Here is a 6,000-nt window from a genome sequence, read left to right on the forward strand (position 1 = left end):
AAAAACATGTCACAGAATGTGCAAATAATTCAACTTATAAAAGCTCAGAGAATGAAGGGAGACATGGTATAACACAAAGTTAAGACCTGAACGAGGGCAAGAATCTATAGGGCATATGAGCTTAATTAACTTGTTTAAAGTTTGAGAGAAATGGAACTACAGAAGTCTATGAGAAAGGAATAAATATGACTGGATCTTCCTTCAGAACGATTTCTCTGGCTGTATAGGTATAGTGTGATCTAAGTTGGGTTTTTTTTTTATATTTTATTGAAGAAAAATTTAAACATATACAAAGGTAGATAGAAAAATATAATGACACCTCACATGTCCTTTATTCATCTTCAATAGTTCTTAATTCATGGCCAATCTTGTTTCATTTCTATTCCTACTGCTCAATTTCCCATATTTTTAGATAAGTTCCAGATATCATTCCATTTATATTTCAGTATGTATTTCTAACATAAAGGGAATGGACTCTATTAAAAATATAACCATAATACCATTTATGCTTGCTCCTTGGAAGAAAAGTTATGACCAACCTAGATAGCATATTAAAAAGCAGAGACATTGCTTTGCCAACAAAGGTCTGTCTAGCCAAATTATGGTTTTTTCAGTAGTCATGTATGGATGTGAGAGTTGGACTATAAAGAAAGCTGAGCACTGAAGAATTGATGCTTTTGAACTGTGGTGTTGGAGAAGACTCTTGAGAGTCCCTTGGACTGCAAGGAGATCCAACCAGTCCATCCTAAAGGAGATTACTCCTGGGTGTTCATTGTTAAGACTGATGTTGAAGCTGAAACTCCAGTACTTTGGCCACCTGATGAGAAGAGCTGACTCATTTGAAAAGACCCTGATGTTGGGAAAGATTGAAGGCAGGAAGAGAACGGGACAACAGAGGATGAGATGGTTTGTTGGCATCACCAACTCTATGGACATGAGTTTGAGTAAACTCGGGGAGTTGGCAATGGACAGAAAGGCCTGGCGTGCTGCAGTCAATGGGGTTACAAAGAGCTGGACACAACTGAGTGACTGAACTGAACTAAATACTATTGTCAGATTTAAAATTTAAAAATAATTACTTAAGATACTATCAAAATTTTAAGATATATTTACATATTAAGTAATAAAATAATACCTAGAAAAGTATTTATTTGGGTCATAGGATTATGTCTTTATTTCTCTATTCACACTGTTTTTGAGTAAAATGATATGGCATAATATTGAAACTAAACTAAGATTTTTCAAATTCAGATAATACTTTGAACATAGATTAATATCTTACATTAAGAAACATGGTACATGATAGAGTTAGTTGCCCTGGGAATTCAGCCTCAGACCCAAGCCTGCTCTGAACTGCTGTGAGAAGAAAAATGGATAGGGAGTCAGGAAGAGCGTTTTCAGACAGTCTTCTGGCATCACAGTATCCATGTGCTTCCAGAGCCTTGTCCTGAGTAGTTTTCTACCTTGGATCTGGGGTACAGTTTAAAAATTAAGGTGTTTCCAGACTGAGCACTGCATTCCCAAGCAGCCTTTGATTTTAAAAGCCTAATTCTTAGGAGTGCTTAATCTGATGAGCTTCCTCCAAGGTTTAAGAGGAAATTGGATATTAGAGAAATTAATTAGGAATTACATGCTGACTTTTCCCATTGAGTTCTTTACATTGGGTCTCATGGTTTGCAGTTTATAACATAGGGACTCGTCAGAATTAATAGAAGAATTAAAGAAGAATCAGATTTCTGTGGAAATTCTGATTTACAAAGTGAGGTACAGAGCCTAAAAGTCTGGGTGTGAAGTCAGTTCCCTAGTTCCATTCTATTCAGTGTGGTTCTTAGACAAGCAGCATGAGTGTCACTAAAGAGTCTTGAAACATGCTCAGCATCTCAGTCCCCACTCTAAACCTTCTGAATCAGAATCTGCATTTTAGTAATATCCCCAGGTATTTTATGGACACATTATAATTCAGACACACTGGTCTATATTGCCTAGTAAATACCCAACTTTGTTAGCCTATTGATGGAAATTTCAGGGAAGGCTTGACATCATTTTTTGTTTTGATTTGGTTCACAAGCCTTAAACATATTTGGTTTATAAATTGTTTTATCAAGATAACCATGCATAATTAAGTTTTGGGAACTGTTTACAAAAAAAAAAAAAGTCTAGAATGAACCTATGTCATAACCCCAGAAGCAATAACTATTGTACACAATTCTTTATAGAATATTTACAACTGTGTAAATATGGAACACATCAAGATAGCCACAGAACTGCTTGACTGAACTAATGTGGTGAAGCTAAGTTACAACATGAACAAAAATTGCTAGGACATAACTCAGAGCAACATGTCAACTCTGCTATATCTGGCAGTAGTAGCAGCAACAAAATCAAGCTGGTTGGAGGTTCTTTATAGGTTGGAGGTTCTTTGTAGGTTTTTACCCCACAAATGCAGGAAAAAAAAAAATAAATAAAGAAGCAAAAAGCAACAGACTTGTTTCAGTAACAATCCACGTATGGTCTATTCATGCTTATACATACCACCCCATTTAAATACATGTTTGTCATGAATCCCCAAATAGTACCAACACAATTAGCTGCATTTTCTAACACAATAAATAAAAAAAAAATAGTAAGTTATAGAGACAGTATGATGAAACAAATTTCTAAAAATCCTTTTAACAGAAGTAAAATATTGTTTCTGCATGATTAAATCCTGGCATCTTTTAGGGGAATAATTAGCACCATCAGTCCAGATTTGATAATAACACCATAAAATCTGACAAATCACAGCTGGAATCCTGATGGAAGGATGAAGAGAAGGCTTAGGATCAAACTGCTTAAAGGTTTTGTTTGTATCATCAAAGAGTTTAAAGATGTATGTCAGCTGATGTGGGAGTAAATCTCGGTCTTTTCATATATCAGGCCATGTTCTTACACTCAAGCTCCCTAATTATTGGTGTCACATGGTTTATTTACACAGAGGTAATTTAGTTTTGGTTTGCTTCTCTACTTTACACCAAAGAATCTACATTTTTCCAAGGGCAGAGGATATAAGTGAGCTGTGTGGCCCGTTCCCTTATTGTTTAATGAGACCTGATTTCTTTCAAGCTCCTGAAGAAGCTGCTTCCTGATGTTTGGCTGGGCTTGTAGCCATTACTGTGAGAGCTGGGAGAGACTAAAGGGATCATCATGCTAGCACTTCGGCAGAAGACAGAGAAACGTGCAAAATATTTTTTGAGATGTCTCTCTGAACCCTAAGGTGCTTAGTCGCTCAATCAAGTCTGACTCTTTGTGACCCCATGGACTGTAGCCCTCCAGGCTCCTCTGTCCATGGGGATTCTTCAGGCAAGAATACTGGAGTGGGTTGCAATTTCCTTCTCCAGGGGATCTTATCAATCTAGGGATGGAACCCAGGTCTCCCACATTGCAGGCGGATTCTTTACTATCTGAGCCACCAGGGAAGCCCTTATACTCTAGAAAAAGAGACAAATAAAAACATAGCAGTGCTGGTTAACAGATGGTGTCAGTAATACTTGTGTGCACTATTTTTACACATCTATTAATCACAGGCAAGAATGAGGCTTTCAATAGGTAAGTACTATAGCAAATAATGTTTGCTTGATAAGAAATGGTAACATCAATATCTAATAATTGAATGGGAAACAGTTATAATAACAAAAACAATTTCATGTTATTTAAAGAGTAACTCTGACTTTTGAGAAGTGATGCTATTTTTTTAGGAGGAGAATAAATCATCTGATCATGGATTTAATGCAGAGATAATAACTTCTAGTCAGAAACTAGGCCTTCCCAGGTGACACAGTAAAAACGAATCTGCCTCCCAGTGCAGGAGATGCAATAAAGGAGGGCTCAATCCCTGGGTCAGGAAGGTCTCCTACAGAAGGAAATGACAACCCACTCCAGTACTCTTGCCTCGAAAATCCTATGAACAGAGGAGCCTGGTAGGCTACAGTCCATGGGGTCACAAAGAGTTGGACACAACTGAATGACTGAGTGCACATGCAGTTATAAACTAATGCTGGTGTGTTTTATTATTATTATTATTATTACTGTAAAGTTTATGTAGCTTCAGGTAGATTCTTCTCTGAAGTAACATCAAATATGATGTTAATTATACCAAATTGCCACTTCTTACAGAAGAGTTTGGATGTATTTAGTAAAGGAAAATCCTACAAAATATATTTCCAGATAATCCCTGTTGCTTTCAAATAACTGCATTATTTACATACAGATATACATATCAGAGAAGACAATGGCCCCCCACTCCAGTACTCTTGCCTGGAAAATCCCATGGATGGAGGAGCCTGGTAGGCTGCAGTCCATGGGGTAGCGAAGAGTCGGACATGACTGAGCGTCTTCACCTTCACTTTTCACTTTCATGTGTTGGAGAAGGAAATGGCAACCCACTCCAGTGTTCTTACCTGGAGAATCCCAGGGACAGGGGAGCCTGGTGGGCTGCTGTCTATGGGGTTGCACAGAGTCTGAGATGGCTGAAGTGATGCGGCAGCAGCAGCAACGCATACATATATACCTCTGTGGTGCATACATATATACATGTAGACACATGTTCTGGAGTATATGCTTGCCCAGGAAAACACCTAGGACAACGCAAGACAGATTTGAAGCTACTGCAGTGGTTTTCAGTCTTGGGTGCACGTTCAGATCACCTGGATTGCCCTTAAAATTATCGATGCTTGTGCCCCACCCATCCCAGGCATGCTGATTTCACTAATTTGGAGTTCAGCACTGAGATTTTTTTCAGTTTCACAGGTGATTCAAACATACACCTAAAAATGAACAACTACTGAGCTAATATGATTTCCTAATGTTTTGATTTTGAACAAACGCACCAGCTGGCCTTCTCTGTTTCTCAGAATTTGTCTCTCTCCTTCCAAAACAAGAGCTACTAACCCCTTCATAAAGACAGTTTTTCCTCTGAGACTGTCTTGACAGCAGTTTGAATGAGGAAAGTGGGGATGAAAAACACTATAGAATGTAGGTGCATGCGTGACAATGCTCTGTCTTGGTGATCACTGCACCTACAGTATCTTCAGGTACCTAACATATTAGCCACTTAATAAGCCTGGCGTGCTGCGGTTCATGGGGTCACAGAGTCAGACACGACTGAGAGACTGAACCTAACGGAACTGAAATACATTTTGGATGGATAAATGAATGCATGTAGCTATTATGGTTACTTTGGCTTCAATCTTGTGTCCCGAGAATCTCTTATTTGTGGCCAGAGTTACAAGATTTTCATCCCTTTATTCTTATCATGTCTTTTGCTATGTGCTTCCGTCTTTGTTATTGTAACTAAAGAAGAGGTTTTTGCAGTGGCTGTCTTGATAAAAATTTTCTCCCACATCAGTTGAAAAAGACCAAAATGCATGGGACCAGAACTCTGCCTCATGATTTCTGCTGGAGGAGGGAACAACTGGTCCAACAGAGCCAAATGAATTCCTCTAATATTTTTGTTCATATTATTTGGTAGTGCAAGCTTCATTTGGCAGTAATGTCTCTTAACTGTGGACAGCGCATGGTTTTCAGAGTTTTTGGTTGCATGCAGGAGACAAAAGATTGCCTGTGGTCATATACCTGACTTATGCCAAGTAAATGATTCAAAATGGACTCAACTCACTTAGCGTCACTCAGCAGTCACTCCTAGCGCCACCCTTTTGGTGACCTGGAGGTTGCCAAAGCCTTTTGAAACTCCACAGTCCTCAGCTCCAGTGTAACCATCACTTAAAGAAGACAGTGACAAAAAATAGCAAATCAATGATCTTTGCAGTTTTTAATTAATCCCTAACATTCATTGTCTTAGATGTGATAATACACATATGTTACTTTGGAAAAAAGTACATATATTTAATGTTTTAAATACTTACTGAGTTGACTCTCACAGTGTAAAAGATGTTTTATCAGTGCAGTAATTCTGAAAGGCTGCTTTAAACATTATAAGCATTTCATAAGTCAGATTATGTCTCA

This window comes from Capra hircus, chromosome 4 (genome assembly GCF_001704415.2).
Source record: "Capra hircus breed San Clemente chromosome 4, ASM170441v1, whole genome shotgun sequence".
Classification (NCBI taxonomy): Eukaryota; Metazoa; Chordata; class Mammalia; order Artiodactyla; family Bovidae; genus Capra; species Capra hircus.